A 25,200-nucleotide genomic window follows, 5' to 3' on the forward strand; every position below is an offset into this window, starting at 1 on the left:
CCAAAGTACTAAGTCTAACTCCTCGTTTATGTGAAAGATATCACAAAATAAAGTAAACAGGAAAAATATAATCATGTAAGTGTTAGCCGGAGGTACTGGTGCTAACAAGACGAATGTAAATGTTGACCCGAGGTACTAGGGCTAACATATTACATATAACCTAATGGACATCCGAAGATTGTCCAATTGTCCTCTGTAGCAGCACCAGGTGGAAGGCAAGGTTAGTCCCTATAAAGGTACTCCTAGTATAAGTAATAACCGTAGGCATCCGTAGATGTTCATTACCCACTGTTGCTAACAGATGGGTTCCGAAATGGTTAGTCCCGTACATATATCCCGAGGTACTGTGGGATAGAGGCCCATCTAGGTATCCCGAGGTACTACGGGATAGGTTCCTGTCTTAGATATTCCGAGGTACTGTGGAATAGGCAGGAAGATTTACACATAAGCTACTAATAAATCATCCTCGCAATTCAAGATACAAGTATTCCGGTTAATGTACACAGATAAGTGTATATATGTAAAGGTACTCATGTAATGCGTTCATGTAAACGTGTTCATGTATCATGTAAGTATATGTAAACATATTCATGTATCAAGTAATGTACTAGTATTGACTCATGAATGAACTGACTCTTGTGTGACTCCTTGTAATAGAAGTAATGTTTGTTATCTTCAAATTATCCCTATGATAATCTACGGTAATATAACTAGTTGACCATGTAAGTTTACCCACTCTTACTACTCAAGGGTATGGGAAACTAAATGAAAGATGCAAACTATGACATCAATACATATATAAGAATATAAGTGTATATGCATAGTTTAGTTCAAAAATGAAAAATGGTTTTTGTAAGACATCTTATGGGTTTTGAACAATAATCAACAATGACTTGATGTCATTTTAATAAACATTTCAGAAGTAAAACATTTGGTAACAATGTGCTTTTAAGATGCAAAACCATTTCATGCATCACATTTTGTAGCATGTGAAATCTGTTAAATGACAAAACATAGTTATAAAATACATATCAATGTTTTAATAACATGTTTGTTTCTACTTGTATTCCCCCCCCCCCATAAAGCATTTAAACTCATTTAAAACATTGATTAGGGGTATGAACTCACCTGTAGTTGGTGATTGGAATGAACTGAACGGTATAGGACGGCTAGGTGTCAAGCGAGGAATTGTGCACACACTACGATCCTAATGAACATATAATCACACATATATGCACCCAATTAGACTCAAAAGACTAATTGATAATGTTTAAGACATCCTATACATAGATAACACTTTATATAAGTGTTTTTAGCCGTAAGGACTTCATCTAAGCCATTGTGGGACAGGGTATTTGTGTTTAGGGTTTCCAAAGGACCTTATATGAGAGTTTACTCTCCATAAACCATCACACATGGAGTTTATGGTTGTAAACTCTTGAGTTTACGGCCGTAAACTCCCAAACATGTGTGTTTGGTGTGTTTTGAAGTCCCAAATGCGTTCTAGAATTATTCTAACTTAGTGGCTAATTCCTTGGAAGGGTTTAAGGTCTAGAAGTACTCCAAATAGGAGTTTACGGCCTCAAGGCCATTTCCCCTTGGAGTTTACGGCCGTAAACTCCCTTGGGATGTTTCCTTTGTTGCTTTCAAGCCTCTTGCACTTGTGGGATATGTTCTAGACTTTTATTCCTAGCATATGAAGGCATTAGGCACACCTTAGTGCCCTTTTTAGGAGTTTACGGCCCAAGAACCATGTCTTGGCCGTAAACTCACTTGGTTTAGTGATTTTGGTGTGGTTTGGTCCTTCCATTAAGTGGGTACAATTTCTTGTAAAGGTCTAGGGCTTTAGGTGTCATGAAAACACCCTTTATGTCCATTTATATGGAGTTTACGGCCTAAGCTTCACTTGGGCCGTAAAATCACTTTCATTTGTGTCATTTGATGTGTTGAAGACCTTAAACTACTTGGGAAAATAGCCTAGATGCAAGCCTTAAAGTCCTAGTGTCCTCAAAACACCTTTTAGTGTTAGGAAATGGAGTTTACGGCCTAAGAGAGTTCTGGGCCGTAAACTCCCAATCTTGGGTGGATTTGGGTGTGTTTTCTTGTCCCAAACATGCATACATAATGGTCTAAGACTTTATCAAAGCACAAGTGTCGGTTTTGGCTTCGTTTCGGGAGTTTACCGCCCAAGAACACCTTGGGGAGTAAACTCCTAGATCTAATGATTTAGCCATCTAAATCATGTTATAAGCATCTAATATGTATTCTAACACTACTAGAAAGAGTTACTCACAATCTGGGATAAAAACCTGAAGATCCGTCAGAGAGAAAATGGCTTTTCTCTAGTTGGAATTGTGAATAGTGAATTAATTTAATTCAGAAAACTATTTATAGTCCTGAAATATTTTGACAGAAAATATTTTTATTCTCGAACTTGGACTGTAACATTATGAAACTTGAAATGTTCAAATTTCACAAACCCAGGAGCATCCACTCTCCTGATATCTCCTAAAGTGTAAACCCTAATGTACACAAACTTGTTCGGAAAAGTCTGAAAATCACTGAAATTGGACTGACTTCTATTGAATAGATATTGTTCGTACAAATGGAAATTTCGGGTTGTCACATATCCTCTAGCAGTCGCACTCAAAAACATACCAAACTCGGGAGACATAGCCTCTTGTCGATCATATAGTCCGACTCTCCAAGCAAATTCAACAAGGCTACACTCCTGGTACTCACCCCCCAAACGGAATACCAACGCTTGTGGCCAATGTGGGTCTTGAATAGTTTCCTGAAATGTCACTGTTGAGAAAAACTCAACACAAAATTCCTTGTATACTTGCTCTTGTAACCAGAACAGGTTACGCCAACCAGAACAAGTAAACGAATACCCATCTCCAATAAATAACTTTGTCAAAAATGGTCCCACCCGGTCTACGAGCCCTACTTCCCTCAACCGTGTCCAATTAATTGTTGGAGCAACTACGATTTCTCTGTTGTAGACCCACCCTAATCTGTTGTTCCAACGGGTCAAGACATCTTGGGACATTGTTGCGGGAAAATTGTAAAACGGATGCAAACCCGCAACTCCAGCTGGAATCTCTCTTCTAGGAGCCATTTCTGCAAAAACAGGAGCAAACATGTCCAAGAGAAACAATCCAACAAATTAGTAAAAAAAACACAGAAAACTGGTTAGCCCAAGATTCACGTCGTGAATTCGCAATATCAGCAAGCAAAATCGCGACAATGGGGGGTAAACCTAGTCAAAATATCAATAGGTTTTACTCCTACACCACTCCCAAACTCATAGCATAAACATTCAAAGGTTATTACGGGACTTTGAAGAATTAATTTCGTCATTTCATTCAACTAACGGACCCTAACCCCAAGTTCATCTACTAGAGCATAAACTATACTTAAAAATCAATAATTTTTACCTTTGATGGAAGTATTTCATAAGCACAAAGAAGATTAGGGGAGTTGTCAGCCAAGATCGGAGCAATGGGGACCAAGGGGGGGACCAGATTTCGTTTTCACTTCGTGAGGTATAAACAATTGTGGTCAACTGGTTATTTTAGGGCTTTATTCTGTGGTCCCGTGTTTTCAAAAATTAACGTCGTGAGTTTAGTCTGGGCTAAAGTTTGGGCCATGCACTCACGGATTGATCTTGGGCCACTTATAAAACAGCTAAACTGTATCATTGACTTATTACCCGGTTTATTCTCGATTCACATCGTGAGTTCTGAAGAATTCACATCGTGAATATTGTCTGGAAGGAAAAATTTATACTAAATCAATTTTGGCTATAAACTAAATTCTCAATTTTTACTTCTTCCATTTTAGGGTCCCTACATTCAGTGTTGAGTTATGTTCTAATCGAGTTGGATGACATGATCTATGTTTCTAAGACTGAAATGCAAAAAAGAAAAGAGAAAAAATTGCAAACCAAACTCGGGTTGCCTCCCGAGAAGCGCTTCTTTTTCTTGGAGTCTTGAGCCGGACTCCGTGCCTCCTTCGTCGAGTCTTCGGAAGAATCCACCACTAGGATCTTTTGTTATTTGAATCGCCTCTTGTAAGCTTGAACTCGCCTTTTGTACGCCTTCTTTGAATTCTCTTTTTTAGCTTTGACCTCTTCTTCAAGCTTGCGTTTGGTCCCTTTAGTTTCCCCCCTGCATTCCATAGCACCCTTCTCTTCTTTCGCCACTGGCTTTTTCACTCTTGAAGTAACCTCCTCTTCATCATTTGTCATCTCCTCCTCCTCGCTTACCCAAGAAGGTGGACTCTTGTAAGCAATGGCTTCAACCAAAAATGGAACAGATGCTCTTGATTTTGCTCTTTTGACTTGATGAACTGTCTTGATCTCTTCTTCCATAAGCTTTTCTAGTTCTTCTAGTTCATTATCTTCATTGATTGTGAACACCTCTTCTTGAACATGAGTCCTTTGGAAGCTATCTTCTATCCCAAAAACTTCTTTTTCATCACCCACCCTCAAGGTGAGCTTGGACTCGCGAATATCAACAAGAGCTCTAGCAGTGTTAAGCAATGGACGAACAAGGATAATTGGAACATTGGGGTCTTCCTTCATATCCAACACTACAAAATCTATTGGAAAAACAAATTTTCCAATTTTTACCAAAATATCCTCCATGATGCCCCGAGGTTGTGTCACTGAACGGTTCGCCATGTGAATAGTCATTCTTGTAGCCTTCATCTTCTGAATCTCCAACTTGTGATAAAATGAATAGGGCATTAAATTAATGCTAGCCCCAGAATCGACTAGAGCATAAAACTTCATTTTGTTACCAAACTCACACAGAAGAGTGAGGCGTCCAGGATCTCCCATCTTCTTAAGTGTCTCTCTCAACATAGCTTTTGAGCTTTGCTCACTTAGAATCACCTTAGAGTGCTTCTTTAATTGCTGACGAGTGTCTATCAAATCCTGCAGTAATTTCTAATGCTTGAGAAATTTTGATAAGGACTCGACAAAACGAGTATTAATCGGGATACCCTTCACGTGCTTGACAAACTCCAGATGCTCTCTTTCCAGTGGACTAAGGGTAGCTCGGGAAGGAAAAGGCAAAAGGCGGCTGATAAACCGAACTAGCTGTAGAATTTTTCTGTTCATGACGGGCCCACGTCGTGAACTTATATGGTTCACGTTGTAAATTCTGGAATTCAGCAGCATCTTGATTTTCGAGCGTGGGCTTCTTCAACCTTGGATCGGGCTGCTATTGTTCAACTTCTAAAGCTTCTAAGAACTCAAAGATGGCCTATTTTTCAGTCTCTATGGCCATTACATGAGATTGGGCCTTCGTTTCGGGATTTTTCGGGGATAACTTCTCATGAACCAAAGTGGCTAGTTGACCAAATTGTACTTCAAGGTTATTGATAAAGGCTTGCTGATTCTTTATTAAAGTTTGTTGTTCAATAATAGCAGAATCAGTAGCATCGTGTCTCTTTTCCGAAGCTTCCATAAACTTCATCAACATGGTCTCTAGATCGGGTTTCTTCTGAGATGGTGGTTGCTCTTTTTGATAGAAGCCTCGACCTGTCTGCCTATACTTCTCTTCTTTTTGCTTTTTATACTCTTCATATGGCAGCCACTCCTTCTTTGGTTTCCTCCAGTCTTCATCAAACTTATCCCCACTCGAGTAGCACACTTGAGCTTTTCTGTTCCCAAACTCATCTAAATGCCAGTCCTTGGTCAAGTGCGGACCACTACACCTCTCACAACCCACTCTCATGGCATGAAATGACTGGTCCATTTGTGTTATCCTTTGATCCAAATTACTCAGCATAGCCATCACAGATGCCATTTCATCAGTTTGGGCCCCTCTCCCGCCTTTGATTCCATCTTGCCTAGGGTTGTGGTATTCGCGAGAGTGCTTCGCGAATTCTTCAATAAGCTACTTGACCTCCCTTGGATTTTTCTTTGTCAAAGGTCCTTGAGATTCAAGGAGTTGTCTCGTCATAACGTTGACCCCATCATAGAAAATCGACATCTCTTCTTGCATATTTAGATCATGTTGAGGGAAATTTCTGAGCAAGCCCTTGTACCGCTCCCATGCTTCGTATAATGACTCCCCCGACTCTTTCTCAAAGTTGGCTATTGCCTTCTTGAGTTTAGCTATCTTGGATGGTGGGCAAAAATTGTCCAGAAATTGCTCACGCATTTGAGCCCAAGTGGTGATTGTTCCCGGTGGAAGTGATTTTAACCACTCCTTCGCTGCTCCCTTGAAAGTAATGGGAAGCATCCTAAGCAAGATGGTGTTTCTGTTGACATTTGGGACATTGAAGTAATCCTCAATGTCATTGACTTCATCTAGATGCTTAAAAGCATCCTCATGATCTTTCCCAAAAAATGGGATATCCTTCAGTGCAGTCTAGATGTGCCCCTTCAGCTCGAATGTGGCAGTGGCAGGTATTGCGGGATGGACTAAACCGGGACCCACATCTTCTCGGATCCACTTCTTGTAAGCTCCCATAGACATTTCTTCAATTGCTGCCATCTGGTTCCTTGGCTCGTTCTCGGGTTCGCTCTTATGTTCTTCAAATTCCGGCTGGGTATTGTATTCGGATTCGGTTTGGACAGGTATTTGATCCAAGTGATCAAAATTACTCTTGTGCCTCGAGGATGAAATTGACTCTCCTGTCTTCTTTCCCGACTTTCTTGAAAATGCTGACTTTAATTCTTGCAGTGGCGTCTTCTTATCAGTCTTCTTGTGAAGTGCAGCTTCTGGATCTTCAATTGGTGGCACCAAAGGTGTGGTAGATCCTCTGGTCATGAACTCCTGCAACTTGCTAAACTAAAAACGTAAAACTGAACTAAAATAAGAAAATGCTAAAAACTGAAAATCGCAGCTTTCACGTCGTGAGTTTATAAAACTCACGTCGTGAATTCTGTGACAGAAACAAAAAACAAATTTTTTGTTATATGCTAATCAACTAAGCTAATAAACAAAAACAAATAAATAATTAACTTTTTGCATATTTTGTTCCACAAAAGGGTCGATTAATCCAATGCAACTGAATAAACTAATAAACGCGCCGATCCCCGGCAATGGCGCCAAAAACTTGATGTGCACGAAAGTACCCACTAATTTTAATATTTATAACCTAGCAAACTTAACTAACTATGCACTTATAGGCAGTGTACCAAGTCAGATTACAGTATAGCTTGGGTAAGTCGGGTGTCGATCACAGGGAATGGTGTTACTAATTAATCTAATTGCTATCAAATTAATCTAATTATTAACAAGTTTAGAAAGGGTTTTATCTAATTTTACAAGATCAGACAAACTTAACTCAAATTCAATCAATAAGTAAAACACACTCTTGTCTAGTTTGAATCCACTTCTTCCTTATGGTTAGCTAATAATTATGAATTATCTAGTTGGTTTTAATTGTATTAGTAATTTAATTCTAATTTTACCAATAATTAACTAATTCATGTCAAACTATGTATGGTCACACAAAATTAAACAGAGAACCAATTAGGAATATGAATATGCTATGTAAGATTTATTATGTAAATGCAATTGTAGTCACAGTCCACATTCTCTAGCACAGCTAAGTTTATTTATTCTAATTACTAACTAAGATTGGTCAATCCTAGCTCTAACAATTTAATGTTCACTAAATCATTAGGTAAGCAACTTCATGTAGTTAATGGTCACTAATCTACACAGAACATGAAATCAAGCAATTAGAGAAACAAACACAAGCATGTTAGGTAACTAAAAATCAAACAAAAGCAATTCACCAACTAAATAAATCCATAAAAATTCAGATATTCATAAGTTAGAAGCTTCATCTAGCTAAACAAGAGTAGCTAGATTCAGCTGCTCATAATAGCAACTAACATACTAACACAATTCAAAGTGTAACGAAACATGTTCCTAGATAACAAATAAATAACTAGATTATGGACCTTCAATCTTTTGGTGTTAAAAGCTTCTTTCCTGGACTTTTCTTCTGCTCAAAATCGCCTTCTGGAACCCCTCTCTCTTGCCAAAAGTTCCCTTTATTCGTAATGGTCAAAGGTTTATATAGTTGCTGACTTTTATAAATTCACGTCGTGAATAATAAGATATTCACATCGTGAGTTCCAGATAACCGTGCCAGCCAAGGATTCCTTCACCCGCGTGCATATCTTCTACAACCAACTCTCACGTCGTGAGTCTTTTAATTCTCACGTCGTGAGAACGCTTTTTCCAGATTTTCTTTTTCTTTAATCCCTTAACTCCCAAAGTTTCTTCTTTTAACGCTTTTAGTCCCTATTCTTCAAAATGTCTTCTTCTTGGCTGTAAATAACATTTAAGCTCATAAGTACCATTATCTAAACAAATTACCAACTTTTTAATAAAAATATTCTTAAATATTGCCTAAAAATAGATATAAATATGGCAATATCAGTAACCTCGGCACCAGCCACATGCCCATCATCAGAGTCGCATGGACTCGCCGACGATCCTACTATGGCCTCACGGAGGCAGTTGCTAGGACGTAGAGAGGGGGATAAGGTGAGGTTGGCAGCTGCATAGGGGGGTTTAGGGTTAGGGTTTGGCTGGTGGTGAAGTTTTATACCCAGCTCCACTAAAAGTTTGCCATAATGTCAAGATCAGCCCTCCCTTTCTCTTTTTCTTTCAAACCAATGCCATAACTTACCATTCCCACCCTTGCTCATGAAATTTCTTTCATATCTAGTCCCACAGTTACAATTCAGCCACTCCTTACAAATTATTCTTCAAATTAAGTCCACATGTTGCCTTTTAGACCCTGGCTTTCAAAACTCTTCACAATGGACTCCTGAATTACCATTTAGCCCTTGCTTCTCATAATCTATCCATCTTAAGTCCTGATAGTTTACCACGTGGTCCTTACCTTCGTAAATACTTACAAGTCTAATTAGGAACTGACACTTTTAATCCCCGACTTCTAAAATTTTAACAATTAGCCCTTCGAGACCATCCGTGATATAAAATTATTTATTTTAGGGCTACCATTCGTTCATAAATTTCATCTATTTAATTATTTAATAAACGGGGTGTTACAGTACCCCCTGGTACGGTGCACGTACGTGCTGTCACACCCCCAAACCGGAACGACTGAAACGTTCGGAGGTGGATGTAACGCCCGGGTTTCAGGGCTAAGCATTTTTGTCAATGTAATAGTCTAGGTCAACTCTTGTAACTCTTTTTGAAGTAATAAAGATGAAATATTTGTGTATTATGTGAATTATATGTGTTTATTATTTAATTATAAATGTATAATTAATAAAGAATAAAAATGAGCGTCAAAATTAAAGTGTGAGATAATCCCGATATCTCTACATAAAGTTGTAGAATATGTCTCAAGGTTTCCATGCATATAAGGAACGCCGAAATCCGAGTTATAACGAAGAAGTTATGACCCGTCGAAGTTTCACGACAGAACCGGCACGATACCGGGAAGCGTGAATAGTGAATTTACGATAGAGCGAGATTTAGCCTTAGTGATCTAAACGAAAGTCGTAGAATATGTTAAACTAAGAACATTGATAAAAAGAACGCCCAAATCTGACTTCGTATGAAGAAGTTATGAGATTTTAAACAGACCAATCCTGTCCCGGCTTGTTAAAAATATAACTTTAAAAATAAAGTCAAAATTAGCCGACGGAGTCTAAACGAAAGTTGTAGAGTACGTCTTCACCTACGCGTGGATATAAAGAACGTCAAAAACGGAGTTCGTATGAATGAGTTACAAATTATAATAGCATATTTACGTATTAAAATAAAGTATAAACCATGTATACGTACACATATATATACATATGTATATATCATTAGAAAGGTATCGACGATGCGGTCATTATAAGACTAATGTTGAGTTCTTTCGAAATTAGTTTAGTACAAATATCATTAAATCCATTTATAATAGTATTATAGAGGGGTGTTTAGTTGTTTATATAACTAAAAGGTCATTAAGTAATTATGGAGGGTAGTTTTTGAAAATTCAATTAGTATAAATAAGAGCCTTGGGCTCTCATATTTCTTGCACCATTCTCTTGATTCAAGAGTCTTTCTCTCCTTATCCCCCGAGCATTTCGGTCCCACGTGATTCGACTTCTCTTTCTGTAGCTTAGTATAGTAAGGTGAGCGCTGAAGCGCTGCACAAATCTTTCTTAGAAAGATTCAGCGACGAAGTTCTGCCCCTGCAGAGCCCGACTCCTAGCTAAAACCCCCTTGTAAGTAAGTTATGCTTACCTTATTTTAATATAGCTTATATTTAAAATTAGTATTGTTATTATGAACTTATAATAAATATTTGAGCTATTATTATAATTTATATAAGTGTCGTTATAATATTTTTTTTAACTACTCGCGGTACGGGGAATCTGGTTTAAAGGGCCGCATAGGGTTGTTGGATTTCAGAAGTGCTGTATGCCAAAATGGTCCTGCCCTCCGGTGTTTTATGTCTGACCCCTGTCTGTACATAGTGGTTGGAAAATATTGTTTAACGCTTATATAATAATAATAATACTAAGACTAATAGTTGGTCACGGTAAATATTGGACTAAAATTTAGCGATAATAATGCTAGGTTTCGTCGAAGGAAAATAGAATCGTTAGAAGCAAGCGCTGCCCGATTTTGGAATCATCACCTTAACAAGTGAGTGCATAGTTACTTTCAACTTACACATAGATATGAAGTATTTTATATAAATTACGTGCTATGTGTGCATATTATCTGAATACTTGCTATCTATGCTAGATGAACGTTGTTATACATGTTTTCAATGATTTAAACTGTATATGTATTTTATATTTACGAAAATGTTGGGGTAAAACATGGGTAGATGCAATAGGTGATGTGTGATAAAATGATGAGAGGCCTCGATGTTGATGTTGTTGATTCTGTCATCTAGCGGAGTATGGATGACGACCACGGACTCTTCTAGACAGTCCAGTGGAACACTAGCAGGCTCGCAACCTGTAGGTGTTTGTGAACGATATGTTTACCAGTGTACTCCATCCCCCACATGGTTGCCTTTAGGACATTTATTGCTGAGGAATCCCCTTAGCAGTAGTGTCCGTCCCGATGATGATCCTTAGGCTAGGTCCCTTATGATAGGTGTTTAGGGACGTAAAGTGAGGATAACGGGAACGGGTAATCGGGTTATTGTTGATCGATTAAATTAATAAACTTATTTATTGTGGGTTGAAAACCCTATGTGCTCACCAGGCTCCCAAGCCTGACCCACTCAGTTTTATGTATTACAGGTAGTGGCGCATGATCATAGGTGTGATGTTTTGGACGAGGGATTACGGATATAGGCCTGTAGATATGAAATAATGTAGTAAGACTTATATTGTACTGTTTATGCTTTTGATCTGTACGAACATGACATCCCGAGTCTTTTAATGAAATACATTTCTATGGAAATGCTTTTGATAAATATTTATCATATTTTTGTTTTGGGACAAATTCCGCAACACTTTCATTTAAAATGTAACTCTAATTTTTAAACAAAGCATAAACAAACCGGTCTTTTCTGGCCGTGATTTTGGGGATGTCACAGTGGAAGACGTCATGTACAGTATCCCAACCATTGCATCATAGTAATCAAAGTAAACACAACCATTACATTGAATAAGTAGAGTATTTACATCTCTTTGATAGATAGTTTGTGTAACAACAAAATGTATAACAAAAGTAATATAGACATGACCCTAGAAGTTCTGTCTTCTGAAATCCTGTGGGTGTACCAGTCTACCAGTTCCTTGAGAATACAAGTGGTTTTGAAAGTGTATCAACATTTGAGTTACTTTAACAACATAAATTTTCAAACCAAATTTTTAATTTTTAACAAAAATAAAATTTCATATAATGTTTCTCGAAAACCACAATTGTGTCAAATGTCATCAATATCCACAAAATAAATCCAATATCCTAGAATCCTCAACATGATCTCAAGCAGGTGTGTACAATCAAGCCGACACCTTCCTGCGATCCTGAGAAGTACCTGAAACACATATGACACAACACAGTAAGCACAAAGCTTAGCGAGTTCCCCAAAATACCACATACACAAATAATAAGCCTCTCATGACTATATCTCGGCATGGACCATCCGATCATGTGTCTCGGTGAGGACCCTCCGGTCTTAACGCTCGGTGTTGACCCTCCGGTCACGTGTCTCAGTAAGGACCCTTCGGCCTCAGAGCTCGGGTGGGACCCTCCAGACTCGTATCTTAGTGAGGACCCTTCGGTCTCATAGCTTGGGTTGGACCCTACGGTCCGATCTCAAAATGCACAGAATAATACAACATATATCACAAAGTCAAAATGCATAATATCACATACTCAAATAAGACCCTCTGGTCACTTAGTAGTACCGCTTGGTATGTATAGTGAGAAAACTCAGCTTGTAAGAAATTGGATAACCTCGAACTCAAATCACCAGTCTAGCCTCCGCCTAACACATATGATAGTTATCCCTAATTAATAACTGCTCTCAAAGAAGCTAGACTAACCTTTCTACAATCTCACAGAAGGGTAAAATACCATTCCCCCCCCCTATGTCCTGAATAGTCCACAAATTGACCAAACCCTAAAAGTCAACCAAAAGTCAAAGACAACGTGTACGCTATGCGTACAAGCTCTCTACGATGTGCGTACTCCAATGCCATGCATGCATCGGGGATTCTCGACCCTACACTATGCGTACTAGGATTACGCTCGGCATACACCCCAGTTTTGCTCTTCCTACTCATTTGGTCTGAATCAATTCAGACCTTAGCTCATATCATAGATCTGGACTCCCTAAAGGCTCTTACTCCATAAAGTCTGTGACTTTAAACCTTTGCATGGATGATAAAGTCACAAACACCCAAAACTCTCATTCTCTTATCTCAAAATGCTCATATCTCATGCATAGGTTGATTCAAATGTGCAAGTCTCGATTTTTATGACACTACACCACTAAAGACACTCAAAGGAGCTGATCATAGTCTCTGGAGCTCAATATCTCGTAAAGCATCCAATTTTGGGACCAATACCTTAAAATATCTAACATGATGCATAAATCAAGATAACAAGAAAGCTTTGAGCTTTATACCTCTAAATGAAGCTCCCAACACAGATATGCTTAGATCCACATACTGGACTCCCACTCCTTCTTCTTTAAAGTTCCTTCTTCACTCCAAGAACACACAAGATCAATTCAATCCTCTTAAATGGAAACACAAACTCAATGAATAAGAATTAGGGTTTGAGAAGGTTGATTGTCTGAGGCCATCATATCCTTTATATAGGGACACTCCCTAAATTAGGGTTTTCACTCTGGGCCTAGTACACCCAGTGTACTAGGTGGCTTCTACATAAAAACATGCACATAAGTACGCTGAGTGTACACACATGTACGCCCTACGTACTCATTTACCACATTTTTCTCAATAAGGGCTAGACTTGACAATTACCAAAAGAGAAAGGGTTTATAAGGTATACCTGGACTTGTGATGTTACAATTCTCCCCAATAGAATTAGAGTTCTCCCTCGAAGTCATGCTCTGTAAATAACTCTGGGTACTACTCACGCATCTTCGACTCCGGCTCCCAAGTCCACTCGGATCCCTTTCGATGTTGCCACTAGACTTGAACCAAGGGCACCTCTTTGTTCCTCAACACCTTCACCTTACGATCTAAAATCGCTATTAACCTCTCAATGTATTTCAGGTTCGCATCTACCTGAATGTCCTTTAAGGGAACCACCACCGTCTCATCAGCTACACATTTCCTCAACTGGGACACGTGGAAGGTGTAATGAATCTACCTCAACTCTGCAGGTAGCTCCAATCGGTATGCTACCTTTCCCACTCTAGTAGCCACTCTAAAAGGACCGATGTATCAGGGCCCTAGCTTGTCCCGTTTCCTGAACCGGATCACCCCTTTCCATGAGGATACCTTCAGGAGGACAAAATCTCCAACATGGAACTCTAACTCAGATTGTCGCCTGTCTGCGTAACTCTTCTAGCGACTCTAGGCTGTCAGTAACCTCTGTCTGACCTGTTTAATCAGCTCAGTCGTCTTGAGCACTATTTTAGTGCCAACCGCCACTGTCTTTCCTACCTCTCCCCAACATATGGGAATCCGACCCCTCCTCCCATATAGAATCTCAACAGGAGGCATACCAATACTCGAATAATGGTTTTTGTTGTAAGAAAACTCTGCCAATGGTAAACAAGTGTCCCAAATTCCTTCGAAGTCCATAATACATGCACACAGCATATCCTCAAGCATCTGAATTGTCCGCTCGCTCTGCTCTTCTTTCTGCGAGTGGTATGCAATACTGAAATGTAAACGGGTACCCAATTCCTAATGAAATTTCTTTTAGAACCTAGAAGTAAAGCGCAAATCTCAATCTGAAACTATAGAGGTCGACACACCATGTCATGCTACCACCTCTCTCAAATAAATCTCGGCCAGTCTCTTTGCAGAAGAGCTCTCACTGATAGTGAGGAAGTGAGCACTTTCGTCAGCCGGTCAACAATCACCCATATCGTGTCAACCCCATGCGCAGTCCTCGGTAACTTGGAGATAAAATCCATAGAAATTTGTTCCCACTTCCACTGGGGAATCTCTAGAGGCTATAACAGACCATGTGGATGCTGGTGCTCCGCCTTAACCCGGCGACAGGTCAAACACCTGTCAACTACCCATGCCACATCCCTATTCATACAGGGCCACCAATAATTTCTTTTCTGGTCCAAATACATCTTAGTGGCCCCCCGATGAATCAAGAATCTTGATCTATGTGCCTCCTCCATCAGTATACGCCGAGCTCCACCCATGTAGGGCACCCAAATCCGTCCTCGGAAAGTCATAAGCCCACGACCATCCGTCTCAAACTCAGAAAACTGCCTAATCACCCGCTCCCTCTTGCGGTTCTCCGGTCTCACGGTCTCCACCTGAGCCTCTCGAATAGTATCTAGGACTAGATTCATCACTGTCATCCTCACACACAAATCTAAAATCGGAGCACTCACTGCTCTACAGCTCAGGGCGTCGGCTACCACATTAGCCTTCCCCGTATGTTATAAGATCTCGCAGTCATAGTCTTTAAGTACATCCAACCACCTTATTTGTCTCATATTCAGGTTAGGCTGATCCATGAAGTACTTCAGGCACTTGTGGTCCGTGTATATGGTACACAGGACCCCGTACATGTAGTAGCACTAGATCTTCAGGGCAAACACCACCGCCCCAGCTCCAGATTATGGGTGGGATGCCTCGTCTCATGAGGCTCCAACTACCTCGATGCATATGCTATCACGTGCCCCCTCCACATCAACACCACACCCATCCTTGATATGGACGCATCGCAATAAACTACAAAGTCCTCCACTCCCTCGGGAAGGGATAATAATGGGGCTTCACACAAGCTCCAACGCAGAGCCTTGAATAAGGCCTGCTGATCGGGCTGCCAAGCAAAAGCAATACCCTTCTGAGTCAATTTGCTGAGTGAGATGGCAATATTGGAGAAATATCTAATAAATCTCAGATAGTAGCTGGTCAATCCTAGAAAACTCCTGATCTCGGTCAGGGATCTCGGCACCTCCCATCTCATAACTGCCTCAATCTTGGCCGGATCGACCAAAATCTCATTATATTTAACAAGGTGTCCCAGGAACTAGATCTCTCGCAACCAGAAATAACAATTGAAGAATTTGGCATAAAGCCCAAGAATCTCTCTAAGATGCTCCTTATGCTGCTCTCTGGATCTTGAATACACCAAAATATCATCGATGAACACGATCACCGATCGATCCAACATGGGCCTGCACACCCGGTTCATGAGGTCCATGATTGCTGCCAGTGCGTTGGTGAGCCCGAAAGGCATCACCACAAACTCGTAATGCCCATAACAAGTCCTAAAGTCCGTCTTCTGGATATCCTCCTCACAGACTTTCATCTGATGATATCCAGACCGTAAATCAATCTTGGAAAACCAAGACGACCCCTACAACTGATCGAACAATTCGTCGATCCTCGGAAGTGGATAACGGTTCTTGACCGTCAGCTTGTTCAACTCCTAGTAATCAATGCACATCTGGTGTGAACCATCCTTTTTCTTGATAAAAAGGATCGACGCTCCCCAGGGTAAGCTACTCAGTCTGATAAATCCCTTCCCCAACAGCTTCCGGAGCTGTGAGGATAACTCCTGCATCTCTGGTGCCGTAAGGCGATAAGGTGCCTTGGCGACAGGCGCCGCTCCCAGGACCAAATCAATCTGGAACTCCACCTGCCTCTTGGGAGGCACACCCGGAAACTCCTCGGGAAAAACATCCAGAAACTCGCATACTATCAGAACCTCGGCAATAGAACTCGACCTCTCTGTAGCAATCTGTGTATCCATAACATATGCTAAAAGGCCCATCCAACCCTGATGTAAACTCTATCTTGCCCTTGTAGCAGAGCAGAAAGCCAGCCCATATCTGGTACCCTCGCCATACACCGTAAGCACTCTTCCACTTGGGTTTCGTATGGTCACCACCTGACCTCGCAGTCGATTACCGCTCCAAACTGACTCAACCAGTTGATGCCCACAATGGAATAGACCTCATCCATCAGGCTCGACGCGGACCTCCTTTTCTATCAGTTGAAATGCTCTCCCATGAGCCCTCGGAGGCTCGATCTTCCCCGGCCAGCCATCAGTAACATGTAAAGCAACAGGAGTAGTAGTCTAGGCAAATCCCTGTGTAAGCTGGGGACACTCGGCCTTCCGATGGTCTGTCTAGTTGTAGTGAAAGCAAACAGAGAATCCCCTGCGGCAGTCCCTCTCCATATGTGTAACATCCGGATTCTCAGGTATATTATTTGATTCATTTATTTTGGAGTTGTGGAGGGACTCGGTAAGTTGGTGCTTAGACTCGCCGAGTAGGGTCGCGAATTCTCTTCCGGATTAATGACCAAACTCGGCAAGTTCATGAGTGGACTCGGCGAGTCCGCGCTGTTTTATGAAACCCTAATTGTCCGGGTTTGGGACCTATTTAAAGAGCCTTAGGGTCTTCAATTGCGGCTATCCTTACCCTGTAGAAACCCTAAATCATCCTTGAGAGCTTAGAGAGTAAAGAAGAGCCATCTTGAGCATTTTGGTGTGTCATTTCTAAAGAGAATATGAGATTCTTGCAAGAGGGACCAGAGGGGGTTGATGTACTGAGGTTATGAAGCCTGGAGCTTCACTTTGAGGTAACAAATCGGACCATTTCTCCTGTTTGTTGTTGATTTCATGAATCTAGGGTTTCTTAACCATTCTATTTAGAGGTTTATGGAATGTTTGAGGTCCCAATGTGGAATAAGCATTAGATCTGGACCATGGGAGGTCCAGAGAGTCCCTTATGTTCAGCTTTATGCAGTCACATAGAGAGTTTGAGCCCAGGTTTCCATTTAGATGGCAATTTCTTCATTTATGGCTCTAATCATGATGCATGGACGTAATGTTTGGACCTTTATGTGATTTGTGGGTGCTAGAAGGATAGATTTGCAAGTTGGTGAAGCAGATCTGACCTCAGAAGGTCAGATGAGTTTGTTCATGGAGGAGACTCGCCAAGTCCACGGGAGGACTTGACGAGTCGGATCGAGTTTACCCGAGTTTAGTGATTAGTGGAGACCCGACGAGTTGGGTGGGTGACTTAGTGAGTCGAGTGAGACCTTATGAGGAATTTGATATCACATGTGGACTCGTCGAGTCATTGCCTGACTCGACGAGTCTGGTCAAAGTTGGACCGTTGACTTCCGTTGACTTTTAGGGTTTAGTAAACCAGTGGACTATTAGGCCAGTGGAAGGGTAGAATGGTCTTTTACCCTTCTTGGAAGCATTGTACGAGACTTGTCTAGCCTTTGAGAGCCACTGCTGATTTAGAATTATTTATTTATGTGATTAGGCGGTGGCTAGATCGGTATTTCGAGTTCGAGACTTTTCGAGAATTACCCGAGGTGAGTCTTCTCACTATACATTAGCTTGAATGGTAGTTACGCGTGACCGGAGGGTCTTATGTTCTTACATTGAGTATTATGATATATGTGATATGCTATGCATCATGTCTTTGTGATTTATGCTATGCGGAGTTTATAGACCGGACCGGAGAGTCCAACGATATAGACTGGACCGGAGGGTCCAACGATACGGAACTGGAGGGTTCCAGTGAGACACACCGACCGGAGGGTCATATTGTAGCCTTGAGTGGCATATGTGTTGTATTTGGTATTTTGGGGAACTCACTAAGCTTCGTGCTTACAGTGTTTTGTGTTATATGTTTCAGGTTTTCTCAGGATCACGGGACGGCACCGACTCGATTGTACACACCAGAGGAAAACTTTGTTTTGAGGATCTTGGTTTATTAAGTGGTTGAACAAAAAAGTCATGTATTGTAATTAAAGCCAAAAGGAAATTTTTATGAAAAGTGTTAAAGAGATAAACTATTTTCAACGAAAATTTTGTTTTGAAAATTTCGGTGTTACAAGTTGGTATCAGAGCCTTTGTTTGAGGGATTCACGTACACCTTCGGGTATGTTCGGACTCAAACTGAGGTTTGAGAAAAAGGTTTTCAAAAGAAATGGGTTTTCTAAAAATGAGTAAGAGAATTTATAAGAGAAAGAGACAACGATCAGTGTGTACAATCAGCCAACGCCCGAACGGTGATTTCCCAAAAATACCCTTACATTGTGTGTTATGAGTAATATGTGAAATGTTATATATGCTAGAGAGTAGGCTAGGTATTTCATATTTTAGCGCTCGAGTGGCCTGATTTGTGATGCCTTAGCCTAGGAGTTATTGTTATTTGTGAATTGCTTTTGTGTATGTGCGGATTATGAGTATCCAACAGGAATCCTATTTAGAGAAGGATTTGAGCAGAGGAGTAATCTAGGAGAGATACCTAGATGAACATTTGAGGAGCCTTCTAAGAAGGTAGTCGGATACCCACGTGGGGTGGAGTTGCTTGAGCTCGATGACGTCTTTGATTACGAGTGTAGCAAGAGAAGTTGTAACCTAGAGTGGTGATACGTGTTGATAAGGGCTAGTCGATGCCCGAATGCTGCTTGCTTTGTGCTTCGTGGAATTCTTGGTGATGGGAGTCGGCTACTAAGTGAATATGACGATATTCAGGAGGTAGACGGCTTGCATCACTAGGAGTTCTTCAACAGCTAATGGCAGGAAGGTGTGGGAACCTAGGAAGAGCCTGGGAAGTGATCTTTGTTAGATGAGTAAGCGGATAATGGAGAGTATTCACAAGATGAGTGGCCAGCAGGGTAGAAATTGTAAGTGAGGAGGTTGAGCTGCTACTTAGGAGATCTGTAATGATTTGCGTGGAAAGTATGGGCAGGTGTGGCAGGTAGTATGGGGCCGTCCTACTGAAAGTAGAGCACCCATACTCGATACATGGAAAGTTCCTGGGATTCTAAGTAGTAGATGAGAGGGATCATATGGTTTGAGTACCATGATCAGTGGCAGATGAGAGGGATCGTATGGTTTGAGTACCATGATCAGTGGCAGATGAGAGGGGATTGTATGGTTTGAGTACCATGCTTGGAAGCAGGTTGGGAAGTAATGTCATGGTTCGAGTACCATGGTGTGTAGCGGATTGAGAGAAGATAACATGGTTCAATAACCATGAGTTATAGCAGGCAGAGAGATAGCAACATGGTTCGGGTACCATGGCTATGATGATTAGTGTTACTGGTCCTACCAGTTATGCCATTATGTTGATTATACCGAGATCAGGTATGAAAGAGTATGCGGCTAGAAGGCCAATTTGAATGAGTTCGAGGGAGTATGCTTGAAAGAGAAATGGGATTCATTTTAAGAGGTTTTATTTGTGAGGTGCCAGTGGAAACTACACGGCTTAAGGATAAGTGGGATGCTGTTGTTGAAGAAGCAGGGTTCGAGTCAAGCCATCGGCTGATGGATGAGCCATCACCTTCTATGGCGAGAGTTATGTGGTTTCTGTTCTTGAGAAGGAGAATGAGCTATCGAGTTTCTGGTTCCAGAAATTGGAGGCCGTGGAGTAGTACTGGTGGTTATCTTTTTAGGGTGTTTGAGCGGTTTGTCCGTGGTGAAGTATTTCTTGTACCATAGAGCAAATAGTGGAAACAGAGAGTCTTGGGTGAATCGGGTCAGTTGGGATGTCCAGTTATGGGGCAGTATGAGGTCCTGAATGGTTAAAGGAAGTCATGAGGAGAAGTTATGACGGTTCGTCTGTGATTCAGAGTATTTGGTATTGCTAGGTCATCAAGCGTTGCGTAGCTCAATCAGAGAATAGATACGATGTTATCAATGGAAGCAGTCTGTGGATGGATTGGAAGTGCGCCAATTGGCGATGGTTCGAACCCTAAGTGGGGGTGAACCAGGTAATTGCTGACGGGATTTGATAATTGGGCAGGGGCAGTTAGAGGGCTGGTTGCAGTGATTATGTGGCAGATTCATTGGTTCAGGGCTAAATTGGTGGATAGGGCGAGGTGCAAGTGCGATGATGCTTGTCGTGCATGATCAGGAAAGAATGAGTGATTCTATGGCAGGTGGCCGTTGGTTAGAGAGGTTGTTTGGGTCAGAATTTTAGTGTGTAAAACAAGACGAGACAGTTAAGTCCTTGAGTTCAGAGAGCAGCAGCAGAGGTTGACAGGTATATATCCATAATGTGATCTCCTCACCAAGAAAAGCAACAATTGGTATGAGTAAGATGGTATGAGTAGCGATCGGAAATGGGTGAATTTCTAGGTCCTAGTAGTCCAGTTACGAGTTAATGGAGATGTCCTGTGTTCAATTTGGAAAGGGAATACTTCGAGGTTGCAAGTGTTGCAAGATGAGGATCGATTTCGAGATTCTAATGAAGGGAAGCAGTATCCGTGTATGATGCTGTGAGTGCGAGATCAATGATTGAGATAACGCATCATGGGATGTTGTGATGGTGTCCTGAAGTATCGGACTATGCTGTCATTAAGTTCAGATTATTTTGGAATTGTGAGGCGGAGGCAGATAGTGGGTATCAAGTGAATACGGTTCCGGTGAGAACCATATGGCCAAATGACATCAGGTGAGATTATTTGGGAAGATGCTTTGCGGCAGGGAAAGGTGTGTTCGGATGCTGTCAGAAGAAAAAATCAGTGCATAGTTTGAGTAGGTGTGTACACCTACGCATGGCCAGTCCGTAGGGCATGAGTTCATGATCGCGGTGTGGCGTCTACGTGAAAATGATATTATTGAAGAGTAAGGGCTGGTGCGGTAAGACTGCGGGGAGTTGCAGTTCAGTGGCTTAGAGCAGAGGTTGTGGTGATGCTACGGGGAGCCATAATACTCACTGATTAGAGAGAGGTTGTGGTGATACTACGGGGAGCCGTAGTACTCACGGATTAGAAACAGGTTGTGGTGATACTACGGGGAGCTGTAGTACTCACGGATCAAAGAGAGGTAGTAGTGATGCAACGAGGAGCCGTAGTACTCACGGATCGGAGATAGGTTGTAGTGATGCTATGGGGAGCCGTAGTATTTACGGATCAGAGAGGTTGGGGTGATACTACGGGGAGCCGTAGTACTCATGGATCAGAGAGAGAGAGATTGTAGTAATGCAACGGGGAGCCGTAGCAAGCACTAATTAGGGAAGGGTTGAGATACTGCGAGGGTGGTAGTACTCTCTAGTCAGTAAGAGAATGTTGGGATAAACTATTCTATGATCAGAACAGAACGTGGAAAGGTTGTTTGGCTTGGGTAGCCCAAATATATGAGATATGGAAACCTGATGGTTAAATCAGGGACGAGATTGTGGTTATCTCAATTGTCTGGAGTGGTTATATTTGATGGAATCGTGGTTGTTGTAGATGGGTGAGTTAAGTGTGGGTTCCGAGTCATCAGTTTCGATCTTGGGGCGAGTGGTCCAACCCGGGGATTGATCAAACTCTTGAGATGAGTTTGATTTTAGTAGTGCGCCAGGAAGGCTATATGAGGTTTCGGATTCAGAGAATGAGTACTCTTCTGAAACGTTAGTTTTCATCTGGAATTGAGACCATAGGTTTAGTGTATCTTCGGTTGGATTGTAGTTTTCGTATGAGGTAAAGAGAATTTTGTGACTTGTGTGTCACTAGGCCGAGATAGTTGGCACGAGAAGGAAGTTAGTGAGACATTTTCAATCATGTCATGGGTAACCATGGAAGTTAAACTATGGGGTTGAGGTTCTATGAGTTTTCCTATAGCAACAGTCATCATTCGAGCATCGGTATGCCACCCTTTGAGTTGTTGTATTGGAGGAGGTGTCGGACCCCAATTGCTGGGGAGAGGTAGGGCAACGTGTAATGGGTAGTACACATATTGTGCTTTAGACGACCAAGCAGATTCAGCAGGTCAGGCAGAGGTTGTTGACCGCTCAAAGTCGCCAGAAGAGTTATGCGGATAGGCGTCGGTCCGAGCTCAAATTTCAGGTCGGCGATTTCATGCTCCTGAAGGTCTCTCCTTGGAAAGGAGTGATCCGATTCAGGAAGAGGGGCAAGCTGGGTCCCCGATATATTGGACCTTTCGGAGTGATCGCAAGAGTAGGCATGGTAGCCTACCGTTTGGAGCTACCTGCAATGTTAGGTCAGATACATGACACCTTCCACGTGTTGCAGCTGAGAACGTATATAGCCGACTTGTCGGCAATGGTACCATTAGAGGATATTCTGGTGGATGAAAGCCTGAGCTATGTTGAGAGACCAGTGGTGATTAGGGATCAGAAGATCAAGGTTTTGAGGAACAAGGAAGTGCCTTTGGTGCAGGTCCAGTGGCAGCATCGGAAAGGGTCAAAGTTTACTTGGGAGCCGGAGCGAGAGATGCGTGAGCAGCATCCAGAGTTGTTTGTAGAGTGAGACGTCGAGGACGAAGTCTGATTCTAGTGGGGGAGAATTGTAACATTCGGATTCTCAGGTATATTATTTGATTCATTTATTTTGGAGTTGTGGAAGGACTCGGCGAGTTGGTGCTTAGACTCGCCGAGTAGGGTCGCGAATTCTCATCCGGATTAATGACCGGACTTGGCGAGTTCATGAGTGGACTCGGCGAGTCCGTGCTGTTTTATGAAACCCTAATTGTCCGGGTTTGAGACCTATTTAAAGATCCTTAGGGTCTTCAATTGCGACTATCCTTACCCTATAGAAACCCTAAATCATCCTTGAGAGCTTAAAGAGTAAAGAAGAGCCATCTTGAGCATTTTGGTGTGTCATTTCTAAAGAGAAGATGAGATTCTAGCAAGAGGGACCAGAGGGGGTTGATGTACTGAGGTTATGAAGCCTGGAGCTTCACTTTGAGGTAACAAATCAGACCATTTCTCCTGTTTGTTGTTGATTTCATGAATCTAGGGTTTCTTAACCATTCTCTTTAGAGGTTTATGGAATGTTTGAGGTCCCAATATGGAATAAGCATTAGATCTGGACCATGGGAGGTCCAGGGAGTCCCTTATGTTCAGCTTTATGCAGTCACATAGAGAGTTTGAGCCCAGGTTTCCATTTAGATGGCAATTTCTTCATTTATGGCTCTAATCATGATGCATGGACGTAATGTTTGGACCTTTATGTGATTTGTGGGTGCTAGAAGGATAGATTTGCAAGTTGGTGAAGCAGATCTAACCTCAGAAGGTCAGATGAGTTTGTTCATGGAGGAGACTCGCCAAGTCCACGGGAGGACTTGACGAGTCGGATCGAGTTTACCCAAGTTTCATGATCAGTGGAGACCCGACGAGTTGGGTGGGTGACTCAGTGAGTCGAGTGAGTCCTTGTGAGGAATTTGATTTCACGTGTGGACTCGTCGAGTCATTGCCTGACTCAACGAGTCTGGTCAAAGTTGGACCGTAGACTTATAGGGTTTAGTCAACCAGTGGACTATTGGGCCAGTGGAGGGGTAGAATGGTCTTTTACCCTTCTGGGAAGCGTTGTACGAGACTTGTCTAGCCTTTGAGAGCCACTTCTGATTTAGAGTTATTTATTTATGTGATTAGGCAGCGGCTAGATCGGTATTTCGAGTTCAAGACTTTTCGAGAATTACCTGAGGTGAGTCTTCTCACTATACGTTACCTTGAGTAGTAGTTACGCATGACCGGAGGGTTTTGTGTGCTTACATTGAGTATTATGATATATGTGATATGCTATGCATCATGTCTTTGTGATTTATGCTACGCGGAGTTTATAGACCGGACCGGAGAGTCCAATGATATAGACCGGACCGGAGGGTCCAACGATATAGACCGAACCGGACGGTCTAACGATACGGAACTGGAGGGTTCCGCTGAGACACACCGACCGGAGGGTCATATTGTTTCCTTGAGTGGCGTATGTGTTGTATTTGGTATTTTGGGGAACTCACTAAGCTTCGTGGTTACAGTGTTTTGTGTTATGTGTTTCAGGTTTTCTCAGGATCACGGGACGGCACTGGCTCTATTGTACACACCAGAGGAAAAGTTTGTTTTGAGGGTCCTGGTTTATTAAATGGTTGAACAAAAGAGTCATGTATTGTAATTAAAGTAAAAAGGAGATTTTTTTGATAAGTGTTAAAGAGATAAACTATTTTAATGAAAAGTTTGTTTTGAAAATTTCGGTGTTACAATATGCCTCTCATTGCCGCATTTGTAGCAAATCCCTGCCCGACAAGATCCCTTGTCGGTCTTGCCGCACTTGCTACATGTGCGGCCCTGCTGGCCTCCAGCTCTCAAATCAACGGGCTTAGCCCACTTAGTCGCCAGCTGCGACTACGTCGGTCTGCTATTTCTCCCCTTCTGCTCTCCCTCCTTTCTAGTCTGAGTCTCCAAATCAATCTCCCTCCTTCTGGCATTGGTCTGAACCTCATCCAATGTACGATAAGACGAGTTCGCCACGAACTCCCAAATGTCTCTCCTCAAGATTCTCAAATACCGACTTACGTGTTCCTACTCATTGGATACGTGCTTAGGGCAGAACATCAGCCTCTCATGGAACATTCTCATAATCTGAGTCACTGACTTGGTCCTCTGCTTGAGGGAAAAAACTCTTGTGCCAAACATTCCCTCTCCACCTGCGGAACATACGCATCTTGAAACAACTTGGTGAACCTCTTCCAAGTCACTGCTGCATGATCCACAGGGGTAAAATCAATCGTCACAAACTTCCACCAGTCCTTCGCTCCCAAGCAAAGCTGGTTCAGCATGAACCGGGCTTTCAAATGCTCT

The 25,200-nt window shown here is 41.9% G+C and overlaps 1 non-coding gene across 1 annotated transcript; it reads left to right on the plus strand.

Moving 5' to 3' along the window:
- Nucleotides 1-6,021: 6,021 nt before the first annotated feature.
- On the plus strand, nucleotides 6,022-6,128 carry LOC111885802 (small nucleolar RNA R71). The gene has a single exon (XR_002848220.1). It is a non-coding gene; the product is annotated as a small nucleolar RNA R71 (small nucleolar RNA).
- The last annotated feature ends 19,072 nt before the right edge of the window (nucleotides 6,129-25,200 follow it).

Source organism: Lactuca sativa, chromosome 8 (assembly GCF_002870075.4).
Source record: "Lactuca sativa cultivar Salinas chromosome 8, Lsat_Salinas_v11, whole genome shotgun sequence".
NCBI lineage: Eukaryota > Viridiplantae > Streptophyta > Magnoliopsida > Asterales > Asteraceae > Lactuca > Lactuca sativa.